Source organism: Ostrea edulis, chromosome 7 (genome assembly GCF_947568905.1).
Source record: "Ostrea edulis chromosome 7, xbOstEdul1.1, whole genome shotgun sequence".
Taxonomy (NCBI): domain Eukaryota; kingdom Metazoa; phylum Mollusca; class Bivalvia; order Ostreida; family Ostreidae; genus Ostrea; species Ostrea edulis.
In genome coordinates, this window is record NC_079170.1 from 47648651 (window position 1) to 47663521 (window position 14871).

General features: G+C 34.5%; 1 long non-coding RNA gene across 1 annotated transcript; it reads left to right on the top strand.

The window, feature by feature from the left end:
- Positions 1-3965: 3965 nt before the first annotated feature.
- Positions 3966-4975, top strand: LOC125653561 (uncharacterized). Its single transcript, XR_008797048.1, has 3 exons — positions 3966-4172; positions 4352-4461; positions 4619-4975. It is a non-coding gene; the product is annotated as an uncharacterized LOC125653561 (long non-coding RNA).
- The last annotated feature ends 9896 nt before the right edge of the window (positions 4976-14871 follow it).

Sequence of the window (14871 nt, forward strand, 5' to 3'; positions counted from 1 at the left end):
AGCGTTCACAAGAAAGAGCGACGGATAGACGGATAGGTTGACAGATGGACAAATGGAGAAAAGAAACAAAAACAATATGTCTTCCCCTGAAAGTGGGGATATATGATACAAATATGAGAGTAAGGCAAAAAGAGACATGATTTAAACGTAAACTATCTATGGAGTTATTTTTAGATTGTTTCCACATTACAGCATATGTGTGCATCACTGTTACATTTAGCATATGACGTCATGAATAGACGAACAATCTCACTAAACCCTTTTAACTCAATTCAGCTTTTATTATCAAAATGTATCCCTTGTCTATCATCGTCGTATACTTTTCACATTTTCCTCTTCGTGTCCAGAACCACTATGTCAATTTCGACCAAACTTGGCACAAAGCACCCTTTGGTGAAGGGATTTTCAGGTTTGTTCAAATAAACAGTCATGTCCTCCACAAAAGAGAGAAAATCACAAAAGTGCAAAAAATGGTGGGGTCATTCAGAAATCTTCTCAAGAACCACTGGGGCAGAGGAGCTACAATTGACATGAAAGCTTTCTGACATAATGCAGGTTCAAGTCTGTTCCAATCATGGCATCCTGATATAGGACAGAAACAAGTTAAAATCATGCCCTGGGGTTAGGATGGGCCCGCAATAGGGGATCAAAGTTTTGCATAACACTATATAGGGGAAATCTATTGAAATCTTCCTCTGAGTAAGAAGAACTGAAATTTACATGAAAGCGTTTCGACACAGTCCAGACTCGGATTTGTTAAAAGCATGGCCCCCTGGGTTAGGATAGGGCCACAATAGGGGATCAAAGTTTTACATGCAAATATATAGGGACAATCTCTAAAAGTTTTCTTCTCAAGAACCACTAGACTAGGAAAGTACAAATTTACATGAAAGCTTTTTAACATAGTGCAGATTCAAGTTCATTAAAATAGTTCCCCCTCCCGGGGGTAGAATGGGGCCACAATAGGGGATGAAAGTTTCAAATACAAATATATAGAGGAAATTATTAAAACTCTTCTTCTCAAGAACCAATGAGCCAGAAGAGTTGGTATTTGCTTGAAAACGTTGTGATATAATGCAGAAGCAAGTTTCTTAAAAGCATGCCCTTCAGGAATAGTATGGGGCCACAATAGGGGATCAAAATTTTGCATGGGAAGATATGAAGGGATCTTTAAAAACCTTCATCTCAAGAGCAACTGTTTCAGAATAGGTGATATTTAAATGACAACTTCGTGACATAGTCAGGATTAAGATGTATTAAAATCATGGCCCCCGGGAGTAGGATGGAGCCACAATAGGGTATCAAAGTGTTACATAGAAATATATAGAAAGATCGTTAAGCATCTTCGCCCCAAGAGCCATTAGACCAGAGAAGTTTACATTGATATGAAGCTTTCTGATAAAGTGCAGATTCAAATTTGATAACACTACGGACCTTTGAGATAAGATGGAGTCACAATAGGGGATCAAAGTTGTACATAAAAATATGTAAGGGAAATCTTTAAAAATCTCCCCAAGAACCACTGGGCCAGGAAAGTAGAAATTTACATGAAAGCTTCATGCCATAGTGCATATTCAAGATGTTAAAATCATGGCCCTCGGGGTTAGAATGGGACCACGTTGGGGGATCAACATTTTGCATAGAAATACATAAGAAAAATCTTTAAAAATCTTTGTCTCAAGAACCAATGAACCATGAAAAAATATATTTACATGAAAGCTTCCTGCATATTGCGCAAATTCAAGTTTCGGAAAACCATGGCCCCTGGAGATAGGACACAATAGGGCATCAAAGATTTCCATGCGAATATATAATTTGATACATAATATGTAATTGGAAATTGAAAAAAAAAATCATCAGCTTTGAAGGAAAATTCGAACATTTCTGGTAGTTAAAATGTTATTGATGTCCATTAGCTTTCATAATACGATAATAATCCACAAAAATGAACATGTTCAATTATGAGTATTTGCATGTTACTGTATAAACTATATATTTGACCTTAATGCGACCTTGAACAGAACTGTTATAGCAATCAAAACTTAAACTTAAACATGTCAAACATACCATTGATCTTGAAATTACTCCCATTCTGTTGCATACATGTAGATAATGATTGTATGGATCCTGTATAGTCTATGTATCCATGACAAACAGTAAGGACATTGCATCATTAATGTATTTAAACTTGGATGAGGATTTAAATAGAGAATGAACTTGAACACGGCTTTCACTTTCATCCAATTTTCAATAGGTCACCGCAGTAAACTGAGGTGACCTATTGTCATCGGTTTTCATCCGTCGTAATGCGTCGTCCATTGAAAAAAATTAACCTTTGAACTTCTTGAAGGCTACGAGGCCATATCATTTTTGGTGTAAATCATATCTAGGATAAGAGGAATATAAATTATGAAAGTTGTAACAATACCTTCCCCGGGGTATCATGGGCGAGGCAAAATATGCAAATGTTTAATTTTCAAAAATCTTCGCTATTCTCACAGATGTGAGAGAAAAACTAAATGCATGGCTGTGATGTCCATAAAACCCTCTACTAGAATTGTGATTTCATGGCCTTTGACTTTTGGATAAGAGGTTCTAGTCCTAGGGTGGGACAAATATGAGCATATAGTGAACCTGCATCAAATCTTGGAAATTCTCTCTACTCCCATATATATTTCAGAAAATCTAAATGAATGCTTATGATGTCCAGGAAACTTTTTGCCTTAAATGTGAGATCCATGGCCCTTGGGTCAGGATTCAGGCCTTAAGGCGGAACTAATAACGCCATATAGTGAAAATGTATTAGATATTAGCAAATTTTATTCTCTATTTCCATTTATATTTGAGAAAATCCAAATGAATGATTATGATATCCACGAAGCTATCTACCTGAATTGTGACATTTATGGCTCCTGGGTCAGATATTTGGATCCTAAAGCGGTGCCAATAAAAATTATGGTTATATAGTCAAAGTGCATAACATCTTAAAGAATCTTCTGTACTGCCATATACATTAGAAACAAAACCAAATGCATGATTATGATGTTCATGACCTTCTTTATTAGCTGAATTGTGAAATTCATGGCTCTTGGGTCAGGGGTTCAGGTCCTAGGGTGAATTCAATATGGTCATATGGTGAAAATGCATCAACACTTTGAAAATATTTTCTACTGCCATACATATTTGAAAAGAAAACTAAATGCATGATTATGATGTACGTGAAGCTATGTACCTGAATTGTGAAATCCATGGCTCCTGGGTCAGGGGTTCAGGCCCTAGGACAATGCTAATATCGCCCGTTGTGAAAGTGCATTAAAGCTTAGAAGATTTTTTTCTCTACTGCCATATGCATGTATATTTGAGAAATACTGATTGCATGACCATGAAGCCATCTACCGGAATTATGAAATTCATGGCTCCTGGGTCAGGATTCCATGTTTGGGCTAATATGGCCATATGGAAAATTTGATTTAAATCTTAGACAATGTTCTTCTCTACTTCCATATATATTTGAGAAATACAAAAATTATGCATGATTATGATGGCCATGAAGCTATCTACCTGAATTGTGAAATTCATGATTCCTGGTTCAAGCCCTAGGGCAATTCGGCCACATAGTGAAAATGCATTATATCATGCAAAATCTTTTTCTTTACTGCCATATATATTTGAGAAAAACGAAATGTATGATTATTATGTTCTTGAATCTCTCTAATAGTATGTAAATTGTGAAAGGGTTCAAGGCCTTGGCAGGGTCAATATGTAGTAAAAAAAACTTATTTTTTCTTTTCTACTTTCACAATCATGTGAGATAAATTAAATGCATGATTATGATGTCAAAGATGTATTTTTCTTCAATTGTGAAATTCATTGATCAGGGTTTTTTGGGGAATGTTGGGATGTCAAATGATTTGTATGTTTCAAACTTCTTTTGTTGCTTCATCTGTAAATGAATAGGAATTATGTGTCTATTTTGAAAGATCATCAGCATGTGCACAAATGTCTCCATATTGATATTTAATTACAAATATGAGACTCCCTCTATGAGTTATAATACGCAGGTGATCGTCAAAGCCCGTGGGCCTCTGGGTGTAGCTTGATTAATCTTTAGGTTTTGTTTTGCAGGTGACATAAAACTATGATATGAAATAAAAGAATTGCATCCACTACCGGTAAGTTTTAACAACCTTCAACATATCACAATTTGCTCCACATACTTTACGTGAAGCATTGCGACAAAAAAACTCATGTCAAAATCATAAAAATAATGATTGAAGATCTGCATTATTGTTGTACTTTAAACAATATTCCTCATTGTTTTAATCATCCAAGACTAAATCTTAATTGACAGAGCAAAAATTGAACTGGAATGGAAGAGAATACGTGAAATGGTGTAAGAACTTGACCAGGTCTTCAAGGAAAGAGAAGAAAATCATATCAAAGTTCAGAAACCTTTCATAGGTAAAAACATTTTAGTTAATCCTTTGACAACCCTCTGACAAAAGATATATATTCTGCTGATTATATCTAACAAAGGGAAAATGTAAGCTGTATGTTCTAGTTTTTAATGATCAACATTTATTAATGGTCTCAAAATGTAGCTTCAAAGTCTTCTAAGTTTTAGGAGCCCGAGTCGTAGTGACACTCTTATCGAGATATCTGAAGCCATTTGAGAGAACTCGACTATCGTGCAAACAATTGCGTGAAAGGGGCCACATAACAACTGCAGTGCTCTATAATATGCTGGAATGATGATCAAGAATCTTGACTACATTTCAAAACGAGACTGTGTGATTAGACTTGCCATTTCCATAATTATTTTGGTATGGATAAGAGCCATATTCCCTTGTCATTCATCAGGGTACTTATGATGCCAAAACGGACTTCTGACAGGGAACCGGAGGGACAATGTGGGCGAAAAGTCAACATATTTTATGCAGATATTTGGATAATTAAAAATGATGTAGATATTCCATTCTCTCTCATTTCAATTGATATTCTTTTATTGAGATCAGTATGTGAAATGCACTATACACACTATATATGTTATCAGTATAACTGCTGTAAAATGTGCTGGAAAGTTTATCTATATACAAAGAATAAAGATGACTTGGACATACAAAATTGATGAATTAAACACATAATAATTCTTGAATTTTCCTTTGCGATTGTGTATTATACAGTGTGTTTGCTGGATGATGCATGGGAATTTGAAAACCATTACGACTTATGTCGCTTTTATCCTTAAACAAGTCTTCAAATTCGTATTATTCAATGAATCATTTCATTCTGTCTCTTGCTGAGGAAAGTAATCCTGAATAACATGTTCAAAAATTCATTAAGCCATGCCGCATGAAAACTTAAAAAAAAAGATCAATAATTTTTTTTTAAACTATGGTTAAAGGGAGGTAATCCGCATTTTTTCATAATAAAATATAGCTATATTACAATTGATATAGATAATGATTTTGTTTAAACAATAATAACACATCCATTTTTGCGGTATAAGATGTAAAAATTATTTTGATAAGGGCCAAATTGCATTTGTCCATTTAAAGATTCCATTTCTTCTAAGAGAGCTATGTTACTTCAAAGAGCTAAGTTGGACATGTTAAGATCATTTTTATAAGAACAAACTTTATCTGTCAAATTAAAAATAAAGTAATGAGTAAAAAGTAAGAAGGCTTTGGAAATGGTTTTGGAAATGATTTTTCACTCCTTGAATCATAGGATATTTCTTAGTACAGTCCAAACTTATTAATCAATTTGTAATATGTGAAGAAATTATCTAAATACCTATATAAAATTGAAATATATTTTGAAAATATCATTTCTGTAGTTATTTGAAGAATTCAAGAGATATCTTGACATGTGAAGTGTTGCACGTAGGCTGAAGTACATTTACCTTCTGCACATTCATCTGTAATAGATAAACATGAAAAAGTGAAGATACGGAAGATTATTCCATGACCGGCTGCTGTTTTTTCTTTGATCTTTAGGAAGGTGTATATCGCATATTACCAAAAGTATGACGATATTCATAATATCACACATGCGATATCGATATATGTGATATCCAACTATTAATATCCAACTTTCTCACAAAGGAGATAGGAGGAGATATGCCAATCAGACAAAGACAAGATTCAACATTTAGTCAAGATAGAATCTGCAAAATTATTTCACAAAACAAATAAATAGATGAAATATAATCACAATTACAATAGTATGGAGTAAATCACGTGTTGTAAACTGCATCTTGCTATCTGTAGATGTAAAAAGCATACCAAATATGGGAAGGGGTCAGTGACAAGGTCAAGAGATATATTAATTACATGATTGACAGCTCGATGATGTATTTTAAAATATCGTTTCGTCATTGCATGCTGGGGAGGATCGCCTTCTCGTGTGCAATAACTCAACGATATTTTGTATACATCATGTCCCAATTGCGTGATCAATCTCCTAATTCCTTTTAATAATACAGAGTCCACGAACTGCTGGACACACCTGAGGTGAGCTCTTTTTATTCTCACTAAAGGTCATTGATACTATTATCTTCTTCAGTTATTCAACACTAAGTTGGACAAAAATTTGGTAATCTCTGTCAATTCCGTCCAAGGGGCACATAGTGGTAAAGGTACTTGTATATCGCAAGTTTTCCACGTGCAGAGGATGGGCTGTATTGAATATTTCCAAGCTTTCCTCAAAATACCTGTAGTTATATATATTTTGCATCAGTATGGCATTGATATCTATATAATCATTTCATTAGACCCTGAGGGATTTGACAGTCCTGTCGCAGACTGAAGTTTAAAATATTTTTGACATTATAGACAGTTGCTCCTTCAACAAATGAGGAAAGGCAAATATTCATATCTAGTGATCAGTCATCCAAAAAGTACTTTGTTAAACACCACTCTGCTTCAATGCACAAGTACTCTGATTTTGAAATATAAAAAAAATATGCTGGAGTTCCTCATTGACAATATCTTCGTGGTCTTTGGTGATCAGGTCTTCCAACAGTCTGTTGTAATTCCCATGGGCACACATTTTACTCCATTGTTAGCTGAACTGTTTTCATATTCCCGTGAAGAAGAATTTATTCAAAAACTTCTACGTGAGAAGAAAAAATCTCTTGCTACGCCCTTCGATTCGACATTTAGATATATCGACGACGTTTGATCAATTAACAATAACTTCTATTCATATCTCGAATCGATATATCCATGTGAACTCAAAATAAAAGACACCACAGAATCGTCCACTTCTGCTCATATTTAGATAATTTATTGAAAGAAGATACTAAACGCAAATTAACAACTCAACCTTTTGAAAGGTGAAGATAACGAACAGTGATAAATTTCATAACTCCTACAAGCAATACAAAATAAATAGTTGGGCAAACACGGACATTTCTTTGATGGGGTCGGCCCCGGGCATGATTTTGTCTACTATGTTGCCTGCTGGGAGCGACCCGAGGTATATTTCAGCTCAACTAATATGATTGCGGTTATCAGCCCGGTCACTGTTCTGTTTAGTAGTTGTTTGCTTTGATACTCGCTGTGATAGGCCGTTGCGTTAAGTTCCGCTGTGTTTGTGCTTTTCTTAACTTCGTATTCTGTATAGGATTTGTGAGATTGATTAGTATTCGCTGCCTCCACTTGTTCATAAAGCGAATACCGATGTGATAAAAATGTAAATTCTACTAATAAGCAAATCCCCAGAAGGAAGATGTGATATGAAAACAAAAACAGAGAGAGTTGTTTCGCTATACATTACACTTAAATGCCAGAGTGAAATATATTTCAAGTTTATTCCAATTTGGTTTGACATTTTCCACATTTAAGGTTGTCTCCTATAATTGGTCTATGGTGTTAACCGTATACTTGTGTTACCATCATCTGTGTACCAATGCATCTAATTTGAATGACATCATAATATTTGAAAGTAGATTGATGGTCAAATTGAATTTTTTAAACGTTTGAACTTGTATATGTATGTTTTATGATCTTGATAGTCACACTCTCAATAGGTTTCAATCAACAAATCTGACTTCATTTGCAATAATGTTGGACTAAAATGACTAGTTTTAACTTCTAGCCATTGTATACAATAAGTTAAATCATTTGGCAGGTTGTTTGTTTCGTGAGCGGGATATCACAAGTTCGAGACCCACCAGTGTCATGGCCGCGTGAAACCTAAGCTGTAAACATAGATTCTGATTGCTCCTTCAATAATCGCTCAAAATTTAGAGGTGAAAATTACTTTTTCATGTAACAATCGAAGCAAATTTATTTGGTTTTATGCAATTTCTACTGGATACTTCTGCTATCCAAATTTTTTTTTTTAAAGAATTCAGTGAACATTTGTTAGATAAATAACATTACTCCGATCTCTCTGTAGCACCCACTTTTCAGAGCTACGGTTCCTATGATACCCAATACATTAAAACATTTCGTTCATTAATGCATTAATTACAAAAGTTTTGTCTCAAATTAGACTCAGGTGAATGAATGGTGTCTTCCCACTTAGCTAAAATTCTGAAATATGTACGGGTGACTGGTTTGAGCTATATGGGAATGGTGCACAGGTAAGGGTGTCAAAGAACAAAGGAAAATAATTACAGGTAACCTATAGTGCAAGGTGAAGATAACGAACAGTGATCAATCTCATAACTCCTACAAGCAATACAAAATAGATAGTTGGGCAAACACGGACCCCTGGACACACCAGAGGTGGGATCAGGTGCCTAGGAGGAGTAAGCATCCCCTGTTGACCGGTCACACCCGCCGTGAGCCCTATATCCTGATCAGGTAAACGGAGTTATCCGCAGTCAAAATCAGTGTGCCAAGAACGGCTTAACAATCGGTATGAAACACGTCAGACAGCATTTGACCCAATGCGAGGTTGTATTGACGAACTAGATCGTTATAACGACCATAGAATTTGCGAAATGCTGACTTCAATCGAGACTGTTGAAATCCCTGTACCATCAGTCTGTTTTGTAATAAATCACAGATAATTTTGTTTAGAATTAAAATTGGGCAGTAAAATTCCATTTCAAAAAAAAGAAAAACTTGAGATTAATTCTTTATTTTTATACATGAAACACATTTAGAAAATGTAAGGAACATATCAGTCTAATAATGAAACGCATAAAGAAATGCATGTACATGAAAAGGAACACGTCAGTCCAAATGAATGAGATGAGATGCATCTGCATAGTCCATCACTTGGATTTCACCCCAGCCGAATTCGTGTGTCTAACTGCCTGTGTTTCCTCTTTTTTGGCCGGATCACTCCTCCATCAGCAAGTTGGATGATTTTGGTTTCATTGGCTGCCTGTTCTTTCTGAATGAGTTGGATGAACACATAGATATTCGGATGAGAGTGTCGACACATTCTGTTTAATTTGTTGTGCTATCCTTCTCCTTTGTCGTTCTTTGTCCATCATTGTCAAAGTGGCTCCAGTTCGTCAGATGCCCTTCTACCCATTTCTCAGTGACATAGTCCTTGAAACGTAGGACATCCTGGCCATCATCGTCATTATCTTCCAGCGCCTGAAACCACACATCCTTCACTCGGTGTTCAGGAATCAGAGGGAGAACAGCTGCTCTTCTCAAGAGGCGATGGAAGTCCTCATCATCCCGGAATCGTACAGTTAATCGACATGATTGTACTTTTCTCCAGATACACTGAGTGAAGTGGAAAAAAAAAACCAATATATGCACCCAGGGGTGCATGAGCCGCTCGAGTTGCATGAGATACATTGTGAAGTCAGGAATGATGTGGCATATTTATAATTGTGAAGAACTAATTTCAGTTTTAAACTTTTCGAGTTACTGTCCAGAAACCATATTTGTCTGAAGTTTTCAATCTATTTTCGGTCACTGTAACCTTGACCTTTGACTTTTTTTCTCCAAAATCAATAGGGACCTTGCTTTGCTGGTATCCAAAAATATATCAAAGTTTCATTTGATTCAAATTAAAAAAAATCGACTTATTCTCCTGAAACCAGTGGAAATTCAGTGGAGTCCAAATTTTTTTTGGAATTTTAAATCTATTTTCGGTCACTGTGACCTTGACCTTTGACCTATTTTCTCCAAAACCAATAGGGGTCTTCTTTACCTGGTACATAACAATATCTGTAAGTATCATTTGATTCGGATTTAAACTTTCTGAGTTATCATCCGAAAACCAAATATTTACAATATTACCGGTGTAAACATATGTAAATAACGAGTATTTTATCTCTTGCCTAAATGCATCTTATTCATATTGTAAATTTGACACTTACTCCTATGTTTTATTTTGAGTCAACCTGCCCTTTGTTTACATGCACATGTACATTTTCATAGTGTTTAAATTTTGTAACATGTGTGATCCAAATTATTTCAATTGCATGTACAATTAGTAATCATTCCACATTCCAGTTGAATCACTTGACAACTCAACTGTATGACAAACGGGATGATTTCAGCTTCTCCATTGTTAACTTCCCATATTTATGTAGCAAAATTCCATTATCACCTGCATATGGTGTAGGAAAAGGAAATGTTCTACCAAACCTGTCGTTGCTTCCTACACAATAAAACCTGCTGTGAAAGAAAAACTTGAGACTAATTGTGCCACAACCTATGCGAAAAGTGGTTTAAATCAAATGTGGATTATCAAACATTCCAAAGAATGAAGTTACAAACCTTTACCAAACTCAAAATGGTGCCGCTTTTCAACACGTACACGACCATTCCTCACGATGTGTTAAGATCATACAGCTGTTTCTTCAATAACACTGTTATCTAAGTCTACCTTTGGGGATTTTTTAATCTTATCTGGATGCATATGGTGTTGAGTCAAATGTTTATTTGACGTGTTTCATACCAATTGTTTTGGTCCTTTGTACAAACTGATTTTAACTACGAGTTACTACGTTACTACGTTTACTTGATCAAGATATAGGGCTAATGATCAGCCAGCCAAAAGGTCAATAGGGGATGCGTATTTATCTCATCTCTGGTATGCTCAAAAGTCCTTCTGTACACTTCGCTTGATTTTGTACTCTTTCTAAGATTGATTACTGTCCGTGATCTTGACTACCTCTATATATAGTTATTGTAAAGTTTGTAATTTAAAAGCTTGGATGCAATGATGCGATCACATATATATGTGAAGGGGTGTGATGCAGTTAACACAGAACGTTTCGAAAAACCTTCGAGTGATAAATGTTGTTAATATTTGTTAACTTTGTATTTGTAAATTCTTTTGACAATATGATTACATACTGGTTTCAGAGCAACGAATGTATGGGTTGTACGTTTGGATATGAAGGTATCGTAACAAAATCAATGATGCTAAGCAAATGAAAGGTGAAGATAACGAACAGTGATCAATCTCATGACTCCTATAGGCAATACAAAATAGATTGATTGATTGAATGATTGATGCTTTCCGCCACACTCAATAATTTTTCAGTTATCTGGTGGCGCCCAGTTTTTATTGGTGGAAGAGAGAACCCAAATACAATGTAGCTGGGAAGAGACCACCGACCTTCCGAAAGTAAACTGGGAAACTTTCTTACTTACCGGCGTGAGCGGGATTCGAACCCGCGTCGACAGAGGTGAGAGGCCATGTAATTTTTAAGCGTGATGCTCTAACCACTCGACCACGGAGGCCCCCTACAAAATAGAAAGTTGGATGAAAGGCTGTAATAACAGTACAGGCATCGCTAAAAAGTCATGGGAGGGCTTTTGCTGCCCAATAAATGAAATTATGTAAAGAGCGTCCATATTTGTTTCTGTTTTATTTCGCTGCATGACCTCTTTGCAAATTGAAATCGCTTCAAATATTACATTCTAATGTGTATTTTATCTATGATCATATCCTTAGGTGGCCAAACGTTTCTACTAAATAAAGTGTATTACAAATCACTTGCATTTTTAGTATATTTTTGTAGGTAGCATATTTAGAAAAACACAGATGAAATTTACACCTAACTGTTGAAAAAAAGTTTTTTACCACACACCATAAATGTTAATTTTAATACATTTACAGGACGGCAGACATTTTACAATCATATGATAGTTATGAATGTATTTTAAAGAATGTTGTAATTCAGCGGTGGGTAGTAGAAGCATCCTTTGATGCAAACTGGCAAAAGCGTGGTAGTGGGATATCATACAACACCTTATTTGATTTGATTTCGATAATCAGAATGACTGAACGTTTTCATGAAAAAATATTGTAGATATCATCTGTTGTTTACATAATACCCATCAAAAATAATCAAAGGTAGTAAATGATTAGGGAAGATCTATTATTATAAAGACCTAGATGAAAATATTGCTATGTTTAGGTCATTTTTTGGCAGCGAAACAAGCAAGACAAAGCATGACTTCGACAAATAGCATGAATCATAAGTTTTCCGGACATTATTGTTGTGCTTGCAGATCTTCATTTGATGTTTGGTACATTGCTTTGCCACAACAAGTTACAAATCAAGTTAGAATTTCGTTTTGGTCCGTTGATTTTACACTAAGTTATGACCATTGAACTTAGAAAAATAGCATAAATGATAAGTTTTCCGGATTTGTTTTGGGGTTGTGTTTGCAGATGTGTATTTAGCAAGTTTCGTATTTCTGAAGAAAAGAGTACCACACTCATTAAAACTTCTAGCATAGTAATACAACAATGTAGCTGAATTATTCATGATCACCTACATTTCACAGTTTATTGACTTGGTTAAAGACCTAAACCTAATTACAGATTTGTCTTTTTCCTGGTCTAGACTCTACTCGAATAGTAGTTGATTTCCAACCATTCCTATCCTGGTTCCCCAATTTTCCCTTTTACCGTAACACACATAATGAACTTTGAATATTGTTGTGTTACGTTAATTTTCGCAACCTTTAGGGGACAATGTATTGCATGTAATCCTCTCAAAATGTTTCTTTTACGTGTTTTAGTTTGTGCTATATTTACTGAATAGCCTTGTAAAAAGAATTGTGAATTAAATATAATTGTAACTGATCAAACATATTGCATGTTGATAGAGGTTTAAAAATTTAATAGCTTAATCAAGTCCTCAAATAAAAAAAAAATGTTGTTAATACTGACCCTAAATTAAACTCACTACCCGTAGTTTTTTTCCATCATAATTATATTATTGAAGAAATCATTGAAGAAACACTGTTTCGGGGACTTGCCATCTATAATTCTTTTCATCGATAATAAGTAATTTTAATCAAACTAAATCTAAAAGTTGCATTGACAAGTAAAAAAATGAGCCCCTTATGTTCAATAAGACGTTATAATTTGTTTAAATGGAGATTGTAATCAGAATGTTAAAACGTTTTTTACAGTTTAAAAAAGATATGAATTATATAACCCAATTTGAATTGAAAATTAGATTGGTATATTTGACTCGTCTACGGTACACTTCAAGACAAGGATTCGTATCATAGAGAAGCGGAATATATAAGTCCCTGCAGTTTTGATTGATTCACTTTTTTATCCTTAACCAACCTACCATTATATTAACTGAGATGTTTGAAGAAACAGCAATTCATATTTTGACCTAAATTTTAAATCGCAATACCTATTTGGGCATGTGACTGTTTTCAGTGCACTTTTTGCGGAATTTGAGTGATTCACCGCTCTTTGTACAAGGGTATATTGAGATCTTCAAAGGAATCCTTAGGATTTGTCAAGGTATCACATTGAATTTATGTTTTCAAGATTTTACAGTAGATTATTATGTCACCTACAAAGCAAGATCATTTTATCTGTCGTTAAAGTTTTGATCACTATTACACTGCAGATAATTATGTTTCTTAAAAAAATGTTATAGTATTTAAACATCTTTATATGATTGTAAATGTAACAGAAGTTAATATGAAGTATGTGCCCAGTGTTTTATTATGTCAAATCTACTTAGACTATAACTACCTTTACAAATTATGTACTTGTATACAAAGGCACAAACACTATTTCTACCTCAAAACTTTTATCAGATACAAGTCAAAATATTAAGATTATAAAAATAAAGCTAATACTTGTACATGTAGCAGATCTTACAAATATTTCCATAAAGCAAGAATTCTCAGATAATCAGAGATACGTTGTTGCTTATGCTATCACTTTGCCTGTCTGACTCTTTCTGTCTAGGTTGAGTATAGTACACTTCCAGATGACACACATTGTTTCATGGAATACTGAATCTTAATTATTGAAAAATCATATGATTTGATAATATAGCATTTTTTGCTACATACTGAATAATTGAATGGTTTTCCCCCTTTTAGAAGCCATATGTTTTAATTGCATGCTGCCCAACAAATAGCACTCTGCCTTAGTGTAAATCGTAAGTATCCAGGGTATTTAAGTATAAATCGCAAGTATTTTCAAGTATGATGTTACAGTTAGTTTATTATGTCTCCCCTCTTCCAGGCCTAGGGGGAGTCAATTTTTACTCTTTGTCTGTCACAAAATATTGTGAACGCTTCTCCTCCTATATGATTTATTGGATATACTTGAAACTTTGTACAATGCTTCTTTGCAATATATAAATGTACATATTGTCGGGACGGGATAATTTAATTATTTTCTTAACAGTTATAGTGGATCTAAGTGGGATGGAAGACACCTCCTCTTAGATTCACTATAAATTGTTAATTATATTAAATATATATTTCAAAAAAAAAAAATGAAAATATATATGTAAAGTTATGATTAAAATTTATTCTTTGTGGTAAAATAGGCATAGTATACATACATTGTAGATAGAAATAAATCACATAGCATTGAGAAAATCCAAACCAATTTTACCTCACATAAGCTGAAAGATCAACAGAGCGATTATTATAACTTTGT